At 39.8% G+C, this 19159-nt stretch overlaps 1 protein-coding gene across 2 annotated transcripts in view; it reads right to left on the bottom strand.

Moving 5' to 3' along the window:
- Positions 1-18789, bottom strand: part of CDK17 (cyclin dependent kinase 17) — a 184053-nt gene extending 165264 nt beyond the window's left edge. The window contains exons 1-2 of one of the 2 annotated variants that reach the window (XM_030548508.1): positions 18624-18789; positions 349-425 (exon numbers count right to left, since the gene is read on the bottom strand). The gene's annotated coding sequence lies outside the window, so the exon portion shown is untranslated. The remainder of the gene's footprint in view (positions 1-348; positions 426-18623) is intronic. The other variant, XM_030548507.1, reaches the window with a different exon arrangement.
- Positions 18790-19159: the final 370 nt, after the last annotated feature.

The following is a 19159-nucleotide window of genomic DNA, read 5'->3' as shown; positions in this document are numbered from 1 at the left end:
TTAAACATGAAAACTGACTGATGAATAAAAAGAAATAGCTTTGTTGTATCCCAAAATAATAAGAAAACTACTGAAGTACTTAAAATAAGAAGTTATATGGACCATGTAAGGTAAATTAACTCTCAAGTCCCTTTCCAACACCCAACTAAATAAAATAAAAGATAATAACTATTTGCATTTAGATTATAAAACAAAGAGGTTTCATGAAATTTGAAAGAATTGTCAAGCTGTCAACACTATGGCCCCCATTGCTGCAAAGAGTCATGTATATATTTAACTCTGTGCATAGTGAGTAGTCCAATGAAATGTTAGTGATAAATATCAACCTAAAATTAAGCACACACTTACGTTTTCATAGGAATAGGGCCCATATTTTCTAAGGTTTCTAATCAGGAAGAGTAAGTCAAGATGTAAGAACTGGTTTCCTAAAATCAAATGGATAATTTGTGTTGGATTCTGCGACCTTAATTTGAAGTTACTGTGCAACAATAAAATTCATTAAAAACTGCGTATTAGAAAATGGACTGACAACAGACTGCTCAACTAATAAAAGTTTCACATTAAAATTGATACATTACTACTCCATTGATTGGAACTTTCATTCCCAGCAAAACCAATTAACTGGAATGAAAAAGAAAACAGAAGCCCTACTGCTTAATTATTAAGGATCCAATCTTACAAATATTTACTAGATATAGTAGGGCTTACTAACAAGATTAGTCCTATTAAAATCAAGGGGATTATTCATGGCAGAAAGCACTTGCAGGAGTAGGCCTAAAATGATAGTTTTTAATTAGCTGCTTCAGTAAATGAAATGCATATTTTGCTATTGTTTTACCTCATTAAATATGGATTTTTAAAGCTGAGTGGCATTTCACATTTTTGAATGATAAAATAGAGCCCTTCAGTATTTGTTGCTATAGCTGAAAAAAAGGAATAGATATGTGGTCCCTGTCAAATTTAAGAATAATTTAATTATTTCAAAGGGTGTAAAAGATCCAAAAATAAGAACTCTTAACCATCTCTGACTGTAAATTATGACTACAAACCATTTTACTAGTGAATTCACCTTCTGGATTAACCCAAATATTCCTATAGACTGAGGGCCCAAATTTGTTAGTATTTAAGGACACTGTGAACTCCCATTAATTTCAGCAGAAGCAGGATCAGAACATAAATTTTAAGAGGTATTAAGACAATCACACTAAAAATAAATATACCACACTGTTCAAAGTATTGAAGTGTGGTGATTAAAGTGTAATAAAAACTATCATCTACTTGCTGTCGCTATTCTAACTCCATAATTTAAAAAGGAAGGCATAATCTTAATGAGCAAACTAATCTATAATTATGCTGCTTTGCCCCTGCTTAGCATAAAGAAGAAAAATAAGGCTTCACACTCAATGCTCTTTCTCAGTAAATAATTCATATTTATTTTTGGCTTATGGATCAGACATCTTGCTTTCCGATGAGTTTCTAGACAATGTGTCAAGTTTTCTATAAACAAACAGCATTTAATTTAGACCCTTTCTTAAAAAGACTAACTGCATTCCCTGATAAACAATCCAATAATACAAGCGGCAGTTTCAAAAATACTGAGACTAGTGCAGATGGGAGCACTATATTTTGTTTAATCCAGAAGGTAAATAGCAAAAGCTTTTAAATATTTGACTTCACTGCCATAACAAACCCAGCTAGTAGACAAAGGTAACAAATATCATAAAGAATCCTAAACTTTTAGTACTGTGTCACTGAACTTTTACTTTTAACTGTACATTATGTTTATTGGACCATAGACATAAGAGGAGATAATTTTCAGAAACTGGATAATTTAAAGCATTATAATTAATGTCCCATCTGAGCTTTGGATGAATCCAACACTGAAAAATTTCCTGCATCCCTCTCTAGGTCTGATCTTTCTTGTATTTAGAAGAAAGGAATATTATATAGTATAAGCTGTCCATGGTACTCCTTTGGTATATGGTTATAGTGGAAATTAAGGTTGTTTACTTTCTATTGTATTCTATTAAGGTTTTGCATCAAGAAATTTCTTTTGACCTCTTACTACCCGGTCTTCTCAGTTTCAGCTCCTGTGCTTTAGCTTTTAGATATTACTAATGTTCAAAGAAAGCTTTGTGACATTCAGCTTCCTTAGTCCCCTACAGAGTTTTACACACCTCAATAATATCCCTTCTTATGCTCCAGTACTACAAATATTTATCTATGTGCTTAAAATTAAGCATGTGCTTAAATCTTAGCAGAATTGGGGCCTTAATCTTCTTTTTCCTAATGACTTTGGGCCAAATCCTCCACACCATCAAAATATCTATAATTAATTACCAGAAAATTGGTAAAAATCAGAAGGCTCAAATAAAAATAAAGCTTCCAAATATAGATCTCAAGACCTACATCTTAAGTTAGACAGGTTTCAAGAAACTGAACAATTGGCCAAACTGGTTTCTTAGTTAACGAGTTTTCTCTATATGCACATGCATATGTACATGCATGATACTTATAGCTTTTTATAGTAATTTTTTAAATGACAGAAAAGGCACTTCAGTAAAGAAAGGTGCAACAAGAAGAAAATCCATATAAAATATTCTCATTTTAATCTACACATATGTAATACAGGTTTATCTTCTATCTAGAATCATTTTATCATTTATTTCTCCACCTTTCTTACGCAACTAAATTATTCTGGCCATATCTTTTGCAGGATTTCTTAGCAGAAGAGTGATTAATGACTGATGACACGACAAAGCTAATATCTGCCATTACATATTAAGGTCTTAAGGTTGACATTTATGAGTTTCAGCAATAAAGCCAATGCAACTAAATCCTCCAAGTAAACCACAAAATAATATGCAGTATATTAAAAAGTTAAGCATTCGCAACACTGGATTTACTTTTAAAATATGGAAACAAAGTATTATAAGAGGCTGATATTTCAGGCTCGTGGCCAAAACTGCTGCCATCTGACAACTGCTAGGAGGCCTATGTGAAAATAAACCGATATTTCATATTAGTTCATAGCTGGCAAAGAGTCTGTTGACCTCACGAGAATCATCACCACAACTGGAAATATCAACAAGGACACCAAAGAACCAAGCTGAACATTAACTACTACTACCACCAGAAGATGGCTGCAGAAGGACTGAGTTAAGTCACATTTGATGAACATATGGGGGGAACGAGCCTAGCTCTACTACTGTGTATATACATACAGCACCTGTTCTTAGACAAAGGATTTCAGTTTCAAGGCAGTTACTCTCATATTTTTTCATAAGTTCTATATTAATGCACTTAAATTATTACATGATGTCATTTCCCAGCAGTGTTTAATCTCAGTTTATTTCATGTAAACTGATTTAAAGGGGAAAAAAAGTTACATATGGATTAATTTACTTACCATAATTCAAATTCTCAACAAGTACTTTCTATATTCTCTCTCACTTGGGATCAAAATAAGAATCTAAACTGCCATATTACTGGTCATCTTTAACAGACTTTAAAACAGCAAACTATTCTGAATATATTTAGCACATAGTGAACACCTTTGTTCTTCATATTTAATACAACTACATAGCCTACTTCCTCTTCCACCTTTCCATGAGATTTATCATGGAATTTATCAGTTATATTTATAAATGTAACTGTGGGTTGTTTACTCCGCCACTGATTTTACTAGAGAAAGACTGATTGGAGTTGTCTATTTACAAATATAGTAATTTCCCCCCTTCCCCACAATTTTTTTTAAGTGCAACACAGATTTATACAAGATTTATTTCAATAATGAAAATTCTTGTTTGTCAGAATAATTGTTTCTAGCTTGGCTCACTTCAGACCTCAGAGCCAAATCCTGTGACTGGAGTACTATCTACACTGAGCAGAAACTCACATAATGGAACCACATTTAAAACACTTTCTAAGAATGGTTGTGTAAACATACATTAGTATAAGTCTAACTGTTTTAAAACCCAGTTATAATATAGTTTGGTCCCATCTACACAGGTACAGAACTAAAACCTTGTCAGGGTTGGAATAGGGGATAGGCACTATAGGCCTGTGCTTGGGTTCCCACCTCCTGGAGTAAAATGGAGCGGGAGGGAGGGCCATGTTATACCAGCTGATCCGTTGCGCATTTTCTCAGAAAACGCTAAAATTTTATTAAATATAAATTGTTTCCGTTTAAGATAATTATTTAAAGATTCATGATCAATCTTTAATTTGTGTATAGTATCTGAGAAAGAGACTTCCCTCCCATTCAATTACTTAAATACCACATCACTGTTTGCTGCAACTAGAGCCTGATACAGATGGAAGCCATGACCAATTTATTCTTACAATGCCTTAAACGTATGGACAGAGGAGGATTTGGTTAGTTATTTTTTTTCCAGCTTAAGATGTATGACCACCACCTTTACTATAAGGCTTGCAGCATGTTTATTATTTTTATTTCTGAATTTTAAATTAAGGATTCAGCTTCACTTTGGTATATAAGAAAATTAAATTTCAGAGTCTGATAGTGATACATTAACAATCAAGTGGACTTTATAATTTCAAAATGTATTCTCTGCCTCCCTATATTTATACACACTATACATATATATTCGATTATATGCAAGGAACTATTAACCAATGAAAGCTCTATTAACTGCTGAAAGTCATGTCACAGGATACACCTACACAGTCCACAACAGGAAGCCTCCAAGTCCAGGCTGACAGATTTGGGTTTGCAGGGCTCATGCTAGTGCTCTAAAAATAGGTGAGTAGACAGTGCATTGAAGTCATGGTGTGGGCTGGAGCTCAGGCTCTCAAACCTATGGAGGGGAGCTGGCTTCAGAGCCTGAGCTGCAGCTTCAAAGCACAGTCTACACAGCTATTTTTAAAACAGTAGCATAAGCCCCACAAACCCCAGTCTGTTGACCTGGGCTGGGAGGTTCACTGCCATGGGCTCTGTAGACTGTAACAGTTTGAACACCTATGTTTATCCCTTTTTTAGGATTATGAAAAATTATGTACAAAATATGCCTTGTGAGGTATCATTTGAAAACTCGATTTGCTGAGCACTATTGTCATGGTAAAATATGTCTGGCAACATTGTATGTAAAGTGATAAGATTCTACTGTATGATATTACTAAGACATGTTCATAATCTAGAGAGCAGTCACACACCAGTTCCCCAGAGACAAAAGGCTGACACCTCAACCAGGAGTCAACAAAATCAAATGGACATCACCTGGTTAAGTGGTCATTCTTCGGCAGAAAGAGAGTGTGAGTGAAAAATCTACATCGACAAAGAAACAGTTTGTGGTTCCCATCTACACAGAGTTTCTGTCTCCTGAACCTCAGATGTAGAAAATAACTATAAAAAGGGAGAGCAGATGCCCTCTTCCTTCCCCTCTACCCATGACTTTCCTAACACCTGAAGAACAAAGGAAGCAGTATTGGACTGGGGAGAGATGCTGACCAAAAGAAATTCAGCCAGTAAGACTGCTGAAACATGCGGTGAGAGAGACCTTTGCTTGGAATCCATTCAGCTTGTTAAGTTAAGCTTTAATTGCATTTTACTTTTATTTTCTTGTAACCAATTTTTACTTTTATGCCTCATTACTTGTAGCCACTTAAAATCTATCTTTGTGCAGATTTAATACATTTGTTTATTGTTTCAACCTAAACCAGTGTGTTTGGATTGAAGTATTTGGAATAACAGGACTTGTGCATATCATTTTCTATTAATAAAATGACAGATTTTGTATGAGCTTGTATTATCCAGGAGAGAGCCGGGCAGTTCAAGATGTACATTTCTGGGGAATTTCGGGAGTGGGAATTTGCTGGCGTTGCTCTGTAGTGTAATTCAAGAGTGGCTGGCTATAACACTCATACAGTAGAACCTCAGAGTTATGAACACCTTGGGAATGGAGGTTGTTCGTAACTCTGAAATGTTTGTAACCCTGAACAAAACATTATGGTTGTTCTTTCAAAAGTTTACAACTGAATATTGACTTAATTCAGCTTTAAAACTTTCCTTTGCAGAAGACAAATGCTGCTTTTAACCATCTTAATTTAAATGAAACAAGCACGGAAACAGTTCCCTTACCTGTCAAAATCTTTTTTTAAACTTTCCCTTTATTTTTTAGTGGTTTATATGTAACGCAGTATTGTACTCTCCAGTATTTGCTTGCTTTTTTTGGGTGGGGAGGGGTCCTCTGCTGCCAGATTGCTTACTTTCAGTTCCAATGAGGTGTGTGATTGACTGGTCAGTTCATAACTCTGGTGTTCATTAACTCTGAGGTTCTACTGTACAATATAACTGGGAGTAACTTAAATGCTGGAAGCTGTGTGACAGCAGACCGGGCGTGGTAGCTCTCACAGCACCACACTATAAAAGACACCCCAGGCTGGAGAATTCAGGGGACACAGTTGTTCAACAGTCCAAATTGTACTTTGGGTAATATCACTCTAGACAAAGCCAGACTGTACAACTAAAGCAGATCAAAACATTTGTTACAAGATTTGCGTTGTATGTTAGATATGAGCTCTACTCCAGAGCTTTACTAAATAAAACTGAGAACAAACAAGTACTTTTTAGTTCCTGGATATTTTGAATGTGTCAATTATGTTATATTATGATGTCACCTATAACTGTACTTATATAATATTTTAGGTTAATAAAATACCTTCAACTCTTCAGAGTTACATATTAAATTTTACATCAACAACTATTCAGGGAATTGTCCTTTTATTTTAATAACAGACCTTACAAGGTATTTTCATACTACTGTTTTTCCCAAGCTCATTTTGGAAACCCCATTCACACACCACAGGAAATGTGCACTCACCCAGGTTCGTTTTAGTGCAGTTATCCACGTTCAAAACCTACTGAAGGCATGCTGAGCCTTGAAAGATTGCTCCGTCCCATACTTTCATTTTGTTTTTTGTTTTTTGTTAAGTGAACAAGTCTCAGTTATATGTTTTGAAAACTCTGGAGGCAGGATATATTGCATCAAACAGGAGCCCTGCAGCAGCTATGAGGGAGCCTCCGAAGACTCCATCCCAAACATCATAGCATATATAGTACTCCTGTAAAAATCAGGAGCAGAAAGGACAGCTGCTGAAGAGAGAAGCAGCTGTGGGACAGAGAAACATTATCAGTAAGGACAGTTGGGGGCTGTCTTCAACTGGTGTAAACTGACTTTGTAACAGACTGACAATTTCCTGCAATATACTGAATGAACGTCACTGAATTAAGTTAAACCTCACAGACTTAGGGTTAACACCTTTGGGTTACATTGTATTAAAAATGTAATTGTGTATGAGTTGTGGCATTTTATGTTCCTTCTCTAGTAGGGAGTGGGGATGCTAACGTACTTCTTAAATTATCAATCCTTTGAAGTCACACACACACGGAGAGGTATGCATATACTAGATCAAACTGAATTCTCCAGAGACCAAAAGACAAATAAAGGGTTTTTGGTTAAATAGCCTTGTTTTAAACTAGCTCATGGCCTTTTTCCTGATCCAGCAAACTAACAGGATCCCTGGTCCACTGAGGGCCCCCAATCCTTAGAGTAGGGCTGGAAGGGATGAGTGCTTGTTCTGAGCTAGAGCTGTGATGAACTTGTGACCACAAAGGAATCCTCTTGGGTGGGGAGCTGAAAGACTGCTCCTGACACAATTCACGTAAGGCAGTGTTTCCCAAACTTGGGATGCCGCTTCTGTAGGGAAAACCCCTAGCAGGGAGGGCCGGTCTGTTTACCTGCCGCGTCTGCATGTCCAGCCAATCATGGCTCCCACTGGCCGCAGTTCGGTGCTCCAGGCCAATGGGAGCTGCTAAAAGCAGCAGCCAGCACGTCCCTCGGCCCTCACCGCTTCCAGCGGCTCCCATTGGCCTGGAGCAGCAAACCACAGCCAGTGGGAGCCGTGATCAGCCAAACCTGCAGACATAGCAGGTACACACCTGCCAGGGGCTTTCCCTACACAAGCGGCATCCCAAGTTTGGGAAACACTGATGTAAGGGTTGGGGTTAATTCTGGTGAACTTATTAGCATGCGTGTAGGTTATTTCTTATTTTTAATTTGTTTTCTCTGTAATGATTAAGTAGGCTCAGGTAGAAAGTGGTGTGTGGTACCTTATAACTGTGGCAATTACACCTGTTAACCATCTCTGAAGAGAAAGCAAGCAGGGGTCCCTGAGCAACCTGTCTGTGCTGGGAATTACACAGTGAAGACAGAGAACTATGCGGCCTGGAAATACCACAGTCTGAAGGGAGACACACACACAGCTCTCCACTCAGAAAGGCAATGGCTAGGAAGCTGGAAGACAAGAGTGTGTACCTTTGCTAAACCACTGAAGGGAAATACAGTGTAGTTGTGCTGAACTGTGGCAATCTTCACTGACTTTAAAGAAACCATGACAAATGTATACTGAGGATCTAACCCTGGGATTCTACAGGCTGCAGAAGTCCCCTTCTGTCCCCATTTCACTAACTTTCCTCTATTCCTACTCAAAAGCAGTGCAAGCACTTTTCTGGGGAGAAGGATTGTTTGTCCTCAGCCCGTATCAGGTGCCTGTCTTAGGAAGGGAGGGTGTCATTTTCTGCTCTCTCCCACTAAGGTCAGGGGTTATTCCTTAGTGAGTAAATTCTGACTCTATTTAGCTTATACTCATTTGTTTTGAAGCTGGGCTGGAATCCCTCCTGCTCACAAAAACATTGATATAAATTAAAATAATAATGTGTTCAACAACTCTTAATTCAAGTGTGGACAGAGAAAGTATGCAAAAGGACTTCCAGAGGTTAGACATTTGAACAGGAAATAAAATAAAACTTAACATGAAGAAGTGCTATTTAACATATAAGAGGGGGAAAAAGAATCATAGGAAGGAATTAATTGGATATTAATGATAGTAATGGTGGACAGCAATTTAGATATGATCTTGCAATGTGATGTCATACAAAAAAAGCCAATTTTGACTGCAGAAGCAGTATCCCATCACAGACCAGAGAGAGAATAGGCCTCTCTAAGGCATAGCAAAACAGCAGTTAAGATAGGTGGGTATTCTTTGTAAGAGCCCACCCTAGAACTTATTCTCTCCTTTCATCCAAAATAACACAAATGTGATAACTTTCCAGGCATGCTATAAAAGCCACTTAACAGAGTTTGGGGTACGGGTAGAGGGGGGGAGCGGGCTGGGGGAGTGGATGATGTTGAAGGTATGTTGCCAAAGGTGAGGGTGAAAGGGGTTTTACTGCTGCTTTGATTTACTAGATGCTGAGTTGATGTGAGGCCAGAAAACAAGTATTTTATGCTTCTTGGTAGGAATGTTATTTTTCCACAGATTATGAAGACCAGAAGGGACCACAATCTAACCTGACCTTGTGCATAACATAGGACATAGGACTTCCCTCATTTAATAGAGGTTTGAAATAGACCATGTTTTTTAAAAAAAATCCAATCTTCATTAACAAATTTCCAGTGACTGAGAATCCACCCATAACCCATAGTAAATTGTTCCAATGGTTAATTACCCTCACTGTTAAAAAGTTGCACCTTATTTTTAATTTAAATTTGTCTAGCTTCTACTTTCAGACATTAGATCTTGTCATATCTTTTCCTGATAGACTGAAGATCCCTCTAATATCAAATTATTATTTCCCATTTCAGTGCTTACAGAGAAACCTCACCCCTTAAACTTCTTTTTGATAAAATAAATAGCCTGAGCTCATTAGATCTTTCATTATCAGGCATTTTTCCAATCCTTTAATCATTCTCTGAAGTATCTACAATTTTTCAACTTTTTTTTTTAATTGTGGACTCCAGAACCAGCTACAGAATTCCAGTAGCAGTAATATCACAGCCAAATCCATATGAATTTAATCTCTCTACCATTAATCAATATTCCTGTGTACACATCCAAGGATCACACTCTAAGTATGGCATCCAATTTCTGGATCTATATGCATTACTTTACATTTTGGCCATAATGAAATACATATTGTTTGTTTGTGCCCATCTTACAAAGCAATCTGGATTATTTAGTATCAGTGACTTGTCCTCTTCATTATTTACAATTTCCCCAATCTCTGTGACATCTGTAAATTTGGTCAGTAACGAGTTTTCATTTTCTTCCAGGTCCTTGTATATTTTTGCTTTCCTAATCAATTTTCTTCAGTTCCTATCCTCTAATTAATATTCACTGCTATCAATGTTTCTTTATTTATATTTGCTTTCATATAGCTGCCTTCATTTCTCCCCTAAAGCAGGCTGTTTTTTTAACTAGTGTAGCCTTCTCTCTCAATTGTGGCTTTTGGGGCCTCTAGTAAAATGTTCTTAAACAGTGCTCAATTATCATTCACATTTTTCTGATTAAGTTCTTTCTCCCACTTGATTTTATTCATAGTTGTTTTCAGTTTTGTGATATTAGCATCTTTAAAGCACCAAGTATATATGTTACTGGTTTGGACTTGATTGTGTTTATATATAACAAATGTAATCAAATCATGATCACTTGCACCTAAGTAACTACTAACTTTTAGCTCTGTGATCAATTCTTCTTTATCAGTCAGAATTGGGTCTAACATACAATTCCCCTATGTTATACAACATTTTTTAAGTTAGAAAACTGTCATCTATACTTTTTAGAAATTCCAAGGATGATTTAGTATTGGCAATATGAGGACACCTTCAACATATGTCATTCAGATTGAAATCCCCCATGATATGGCAACTTTTCCCCCTATACATTACACACAGATGGTTATGGGTTGGTCAACCTGTTCCTTAGTGTGATTTGGTAGTCTGTAGCAAACACCAACCTGGCAACTCATTATTGTACATTTCATTACAGTGTACTTCAGGGCAGAGTAGGCCCGTTACTCAATAACGGGGGAAAGATAATAATAGAAAATGTGGAAATGGCAGAGGTGTTTAATGACTTCTTTGTTTCAGTTTTCACAAAGAAGGTTGGTGGCGACTGGATGTCTAATATAGTGAATGCCAGAGGAAAAGAGGTAGGATCAGAGTCTAAAATAGGGAAAGAACAAGTCAAAAATTACTTAGACAAGTTAGATGTCTTCAAATCACCAGGGCCTGATGAAATGCATCCTGGAATACACAAGGAGCTGTCTGAGGAGATATCTGAGCCATTAGCAATTATCTTTGAAAAGTCATGGAAGACGGGAGACATTCCAGAAGACTGAAAAAGGGCAAATATAGTGCCCATCTGTTAAAAGGGAAATAAGGACAACCCGGGGAATTACAGACCAGTCATCTTAACTTCTATACCCGGAAAGATAATGGAGTAAATAATTAGGCAATCAATTTTCAAACACCTAGAAAATAATAAGGTGATAAACTGCAGTCAGCATAGATTTGTCAAGAACAAATTGTGTCAAACCACCCTGTCAAAGAAAGCTATCAGGTTAACAAGTCTTGTGGATGGGGGGAAGTGGTAGATATGGTATAGCTTGACTTCAGTAAGGCTTTTGATACTGTCTCGCACAACCTTTTCGTAAACAAACTAGGAAAATACAACCTAGATAGAGCTATTATAAGGTGGGTGCATAACTGGTTGGAAAACTGTTCCCAGAGAGTAATTATCAGTGGTTCACAATCATGTTGGAAGGGCATAACGAGTGGGGTCCCACAGGGATCGGTTCTGGGTTCTGTTCTGTTCAATATCTTCATCGATGATTTAGATAATGGCATAGAGAGTACACTTATGAAGTTTGCGGATGATATCAAGCTGGGAGAGGTTGCATGTAGTTTGGAGGACAGGATTAAACTTTAAAATGATCTGGACAAACTGGAGAAATGATCTGAAGTAAATAGGATGAAATTCAATAAGGAAAAATGCAAAGTACTCCACTGAGGAAGGAACAATCAGTTGCACACATACAAAATAGGAAATGACTGCCTAAGAGGGAGTAGTGCGGAAAGGGATCTGGGGGTCATAGTGGATCACAAGTTAAATATGAGTCAACAGTGTAACGCTGTTGCAAAAAAAGCAAACATTATTCTGGAACGTATTAGCAGGAGTATTATAACCAAGATATGAGAAGTATTTCTTCTGCTCTACTCCACGCTGATTAGGGCTCAACTGGAGTATTGTGTCCAGTTCTGGGCACCACAGGAAAGATGTGGACAAATTGGAGAAAGTCGAGAGAAGAGCAACAAAAATGATTAAAGGTCTAGAAAACATGACCTATGAGGGAAAATTGAAAATACTGAGTTTGTTTAGTCTGGAGAAGAGAAGGCTGAGAGGGGACATGATAACAGCTTTTCAGTACATAAAAGGTTGTTACATGGAGGACGGAGAAAAACTGTTGTTCGTAACCTCTGAGGATAGGACAAGAAGCAGAGGGCTTAAATTGCAGCAAGGGTGCTTAGGTTTGGACATTAGGGAAAACTTCCTAACTGGCAGAGTGGTTAAACACTGGAATAAATTGCCTAGGGACATTGTGGAATCTCTATCATTGGGGATTTTTAAGAGCAGGTTGGACAAACACCTGTCAGGGATGGTCTAGATAATACTTAGGTCCAGTCCCCTGCACTCAAGGCCGGACTCTCAAGGTCTCTTCCAGTCTATGGTTATTTGTTAAGTTTCCTAAAAAATACTGTATAGACATGTTTGGGGTTTAAAGCTAAATAAAATACATAAACAGCACCTCAGTATCAGAAAAATCAAACAGAATTCAGAGACGAGCAACAAAATGCTTGGAGAAATTAGTTTCTGAAGAAACACTGTTTAGATTATGGAAATTTGTAGTGTTGTAACGACTTCAGTGTAATGACACACTGCAAATTTCCCTAATCTATAATACTCCTGAGAAGCAAAGGTCATGATCTTGCAAACACAATTATGCACATACTTAACTTTAAGCATGTGGTTATTCTCATTGACATTAAGAACATATGTAAATCCAGGATCAGGGACTACATGTGTTTATAATAACCATACATCAGCTGTGTGAGGGGAAGGTGATGAGAGATGGTAACTGTTCTACCAGTGTTTGAAAACACCAACAGGGAGTGTGTGCAGAAGTATAATTGCAAGCAGTGGATTAAAAAAAATAAATAAATAAAGGAAGGGAAAACATAAGAAAAATTCCTAATTGCAACATCCATTAAGGTCTGCTTATGGTAGTAAAAGGAAAAACTAAAAGAATAAAGCAAGCAATAAGGCTTGTCTGCTAGCATTCCTTTATCATCATAATTGTATTTAACCGTTCTGTTCGTTGCATTAGCTTTTGTATTTCTCTTGTAAAACAAAAACCAAAAAAACTGTTTAATAAATGATAAAGCCAAACATCTTTCTAAAAAAGAACGGATTAAGACCTTCTTCAAGACCAGCCTGTCCCCTCAACATGATTATAGTACAATTTTTTTTTATCTACATTGGCAGAAAAGTTAGAACACAAAGACCCATGGGTTGTGATATTGGGCTGAGGCATAGTTATGTTTTTAAGAAAACCTCCAAAATATTTTAGTTTAGAAACTTTCCTAAAGTTCATCAAGTTTTCCCTTGCATAATTTCATTCTATTATGCCCAATTATAATATGACTCCCAGTCATAATTGGTATTTTTACTTATCAGATTATGGTATGTAGACAATCATCTCCTCTTTTCTCTCCCTGCCACATGCCCAGGTGTTACCTGACCAAGACATCCACAGAGTTTCTAAACTTTCCTCAGATCAGTTCCTCCAAATTCCTTTGTTATTTGTCAAGACTATGTTAATATACTATTCCATACTGAACCAAATTATCTACTTAATTAAAAAAAATTGTGTCAGAACTCAAACACGTAAATGTGGCAGAGAATTTTGTATTGGTATGGTTTGTTGCCCAATACTGACAGGATCTAAGTACTAAATCATCTCAAAGGAAAAGAACTCTACATTGGCAGGAGGATGATTAAATGACTTAATTGGTCTTTTCCATCTCTAGTTTCTATAATTCCATATAAACAACATAGTTATGCTTTCAGACTGACTAAGAGCATCAGTGCATCTCGGTATGTCCTATTCACTGTCTGTGGCACATAACAGTTTAGTCTCCTGTGGCCTACAATACTTTCATATAATGTTGGTTGTTGGGTTTAGTGTGCGGATGCTGGGTGGCGATGGCCTATGACATACAGCAGGTCAGACTAGATGAACTAGTGCACTCTTCTGGCCGTAAACTCTATAAATATCTATTACTCTGTCCGGTCCTAGTTCTAAAAAAGAAACTGTATTCTTGTATGACTTCACACTTTGCTCCAATAATAGTAACACGTTCCAATAAAGTTAAGTGGAAGTATAGATATACCGGGGCGGGGGGGGGGGGAGGGAAGTGCAGTGCAATCTGTACTAGAAATCACGTTTATTAGGTTACCTCCTTTCTTCAGCCTGCCCCACATTCCCAACCTAAGTCTACCAAATACAGTTCTGCTCCTACTGTATTAAAAAGCCACCTCCATTAAGCAACTAACATTTATCAGTTCTTTCACTAGTCACTTGGAATCTGTCAAGGAAACTACACTCTTTAAAAATTACAATCTGAACCACTAACCGAGGTTATTTTGAGGCAAGATGGCTACACTGTACTTTGATTAAATATGCATTCCTGTTACAACTAGAATAAATAGAAGCTGAATTTTTTTTTTTTTTAATTCTTGTGCACTGAATTGGCAAGCTGGATCTAATTATGGCGTTTTCCCCCACATTGCAAGAGTCAACATCAATGGTTAAATATCACAACCCAAGAATGTTTTGGGGCTTAGACTGTTGTTTAGAAGTTTTCTTATTTAAGTGGTTTCAACTGAGCTTTGAAGTTAACACCTCCCTTCACAAAAGAGGAGGAAACTAACATCTGCTAGAGCTATTATTCAGGCAGTTTAGTCAAAATGACAGATGTGTATTGATTTAAGTACAGAGGATTATTTAGTTTCAAGTGTAAATGTGAAGTTTTGGCCAATGAGGCATCAAAGCTCACCCCACAGGCAAGCAGCAGCTAGGAAGCACAGACATATTTCATTACGTTCCTAGAACTTCTTGGCCAAATGCATTTTATACCATGTTTTTAAGTAGAGCAATGTTTTTACAATATATTTATAAACCCTAGGGGCTTTAACAGAAACACTTAATGAAGGGTGAGATGACACTTAACACGTCAAAAAAGTTATCTGATGTGGAGAAGAGGACAGAGAATTATAGTTAATAAACATTTTTAATGATTTACAGTACAAACACAATGTTTACCACAATGTTTAAGCTAGGGACAGTATTTCCATGATAAATCCTGGGTTTGGGACATTATATTGTGCATTTTAAAACTGCATTTGAACTAAAAATTCAATGCAGAAGATATCAGCTATGTGTTTTTTAAAAGAGTTGTTTAGCTGTTCTTGAGTAAAAGCTGAAAAGTATGTGAAATTCCCCTGGTTTCCGATGTTCTCATCAAAAAGGGAAAACAAGAAAAAAAAAAGGTATTTGTGTAACAGAGATTCATATAGTGAATTCATTGAATCCTTCTCCAGGTTACCCTTTTCTGAATAAATCCTTTATTTTTCCATCTTGAAAAAAAAGTGCACTTCTCAGATTGGACTGTTTAAATACACTATACTGAACCTAGTTTTATTAAGACTAGTTGAAACAGATATGAATAAAATAAAACACTACACTAAAAGCCTAGTTTTTCCTTTCAGCAGCAGACAGTAATTTAAGAAATGAGCAGGATTTAAATTCTGATAATCAATTTTAAAAAATTCTGCACAATTCTACTCTAAAAGTACAACTGTTCATCAATATAATCATACAGAATATTAACTCTTAATATTCAGACTAACTAGCAATCATGTTTTATTCAGACTCCTAAGATGTATGGAGAAATTAAAGCAAGGATGGTTGAGAAAACAAAGCAATTTTGTTCTCAACTGTTATAGATGGAATTCTCCAGAATATTTTGAAGATATTTACTTATTAGTAGCTAACAGACTATCTCTAGTGTTTTACATAATAAAAGGTCAGCAAAGACACTACATGCTCCAACCATAGAAGAGATGAAACAACTCTCCACTTTCTACGCATGATTTTGTCCTGTTCTGCAAGCTGCTCCATGTGGAGGAATCTCTGTACCCAAGTAGAGCCCCACTGTCTACTGTGGAGCTTTTTGCAGAGGTAGGTTCTCATGTGTGGAGAACAGCTTGCACGATAGGAACCAGGGCCGGCTCTACACCACAGCGCGCCAAGCGTGTGCTTGGGGAGACACAGCGCGGGGGGGTTCTGCTGATTGCCGGCAGGGGGCTCCGGTGGACCTCCCGCAGGCATTTCTGCGGAGGGTCCGCTGGTCCCGCGGCTTCAGTAGACCTGCCGCAGGCGTTTCTGCGGACGGTCCGCTGGTCCCGCAGCTCCAGTGGACCTCCCGCAGAAACGCCTTCGGGAGGTCCACCGGAGCCGCGGGACCGGCGAGCGGCAGAGCGCCCCCCGCGGCATGCCGCCGTGCTTCGGGCGCCGAAATTGCTAGACCCGGCCCTGATAGGAACCTAAATATCATGTTCTCCTTATTGAAGATCTCATAATCCACAGTCTGTCCTGTAAAAAACAATGCTATTTAAATAGGTACACCAAAATAAAAAGTATGTTTTGGGGTCTGAACGTTTAATGACCTTTTACTAGCTTAATGTGGCAACTACTTCTATATACTGTATTACATTGTCCTTTCAAGTAAAAATACAAAACTATTTTTAAAGACTTAGTTCAATATCTAATTATATTTGGTATTTTAATGTTAATTAGGCAAAACCTAGTTTGTCTCCAACCATTAACAAATGTATGCAGATGTGTCACAAAATCAGAACATAGAATTTCAATAAAGCACATCTCAATTTATCTAACATCTTAAACGCATACAATGCCAGATCATCTACTTTACTTTCTGAACTATATTTATATAAATCCAAATTTAGTACCAAGTCCCAGTTTCCATTAATCTTTAATCTGCCCCAAAGCATCCCAGCTTTTAACATCCCATTTCAGGGCAAGTTGCTCTCCAACTCGAATGCAATCAAAAATAAATAAATTTAAAAAGCGACATGAACATTTATTGCCCCAACACAAAATCCAAAGCTGAGTCACTGCAAGGTAGCAAGTATCAGAGGGTAGCCGTGTTAGTCTGGATCTGTAAAAGCAGCAAAGAATCCTGTGGCACCTTATAGACTAACAGACGTTTTGGAGCATGAGCTTTCGTGGGTGAATACCCACTTGACATGCATCTCAGGAAGTGGGTATTCACCCAGAAAGCTCATGCTCCAAAACGTCTGTTAGTCTATAAGGTGCCACAGGATTCTTTGCTGCTACTGCAAGGTAGGTGTCTGGGGTGGGGGGCAGGTTGTTTTTTTTTACTTTGTACCCTTGAATAAAGTGTGGGGGGGGGGGGGGGGAAGCATGCAGAGTTTCTGAAAGGAATTCTTTGGCCTGTGCTATGGTATGCCTCTGCCTGATTTTCCTCACAGCAGTGGCAATATTGTTAACTGTCATAAACAAGGTGCCAAGGACACTACCAAATTCAAAGCAACTTTTAAATTCTCTCCAGCAACCAAAAGTGTTGCACAGAGGAGAGATAAAAGGGATCAAGGCCAGCAAAATACTGTTTGAGAAGCAGCTATTCCATTTCTGCGAATTCTATTATATAAAGTGTGATGACTTTCCACTAAATATAATGTGATTCATGCCAAGTGGTTTCCCCCTTTCTTGCGGGAGAAGAGCTATTTTGCGCATGCTGCATCTATGATATTACAGACCCCAGAGAGGAGGGGAAGGAGAGAGGGAATTCTCAGCCGTTCAGGGTCAATAAGTGTTCATGGATCCTATCATTTGAAAACCCTTTCCAAAGCTTAGGGCAAAAAACAATCTTTAGTCAAGGAAAAATGAGGAAGAGAAAAAACCCTGCAGTGTAAGTGCCTGTGTCATACGTGTGGGGGCTGGAGGAGAAGAGCTGTCAGGGAGAGAAACATCTTTCGGCGGGGGAAGAAATGAGCTTAGGCATAAAATTCACATCAACGACACTGAACGAGGCAGTCAGGGCAACAATCAACTTTTCCTTCAGGCCTAACTTGCTTGTGCCTTCAATTTTTCAAAATGGTTAGTAGCACCAGCAGCAGCAGGACTCCCCCTTCCCTCCCCACACCCCGCACACAACGGGGTAGGATCGCGCCGCGTCCTGGCTGCCTTAGTCAGTGTCGTCGCATCGCCTCCAGGGAGCCGCGGGGCCGCCGCCGGGACCCATTTGTGTTACCCCGCGGGCCGCCGCTTGCCTGCTGCAGTCACATCCCGGAAACGCAGGAGGGGCCGGGGGCTCCGCGGCCGTAACCCCGACCCTGTCCCGCCCCCGGAGCGGCCCTGGCAGCCCCCCCGCCCCACGGGGTCACGGCCGGGGGGCAGAGCCACGTCGGCACCTGGTCACCCCCGGCGCTGCTCTGACAGCCCCTCGCCCGTCCCAGGCCCAGGCCCAGCCCCCTCTGGGCCCAGTTCTACCCCACCCAGGTCCAAGGCTGCCCCCTCCCTCGGGCCCGGCCCGGCTCAGCCCCGGGAGCGGGACCCCCACCCCGGGGAGAGGAGACAACGGGCAGCCCCAACTCACCAGCCGCGCCGGGTCTCCGCTGGTCCGGAGTGGGGGAGGGAGCGGTTCCTCCCCCTCCTAAGCGCGGCCGGACGCAGCCGCCTCCTGGAGCCGAGCCCCCTCGCTCCGCCGCCCGGAGAGCCGCTTCCTACGCCCAGGCGCTGCGGGGCCCCGGCGGCTTCCCTTCCCCTCCCCGCCCCGCCAAGAGTCACTTTACTCCCCTCTCCAACATGGCTGCTCCCCGAGCCGCTGCCGCCGCCTCCGCGGCTCCCGACCCCGCTCCGGCGGTCGCCCCAGAGCACCGCGGGCGGCCGGTCCTCGGCAGGCAGTCGCTGGCCACCGGTGGGAGCTGCGAGCGGGGGCGCGGCCCTGGGGACGCGCTGCTGCGGGGCGAGGCGGGCTGCCAGGGCTCCCTCCGCTGCGGCGCTGCTGCCTGTTCCAGCCACTCGCTAGGAGACAGCGCAGCCGGAGCCCGGGGGGGCCGCGGCAGAGCGGGGCCAGGGCGACACCTAGTGTCTGCGGCGGCCACTGCAGAGCCCATCAGGCGCCGGGCAGCC

The sequence above is a fragment of the Gopherus evgoodei genome, chromosome 1 (genome assembly GCF_007399415.2).
Source record: "Gopherus evgoodei ecotype Sinaloan lineage chromosome 1, rGopEvg1_v1.p, whole genome shotgun sequence".
Lineage (NCBI taxonomy): Eukaryota > Metazoa > Chordata > Testudines > Testudinidae > Gopherus > Gopherus evgoodei.
Note: the sequence above shows the minus strand (reverse complement) of the source record. Positions and strands in the feature narration are given on the sequence as shown.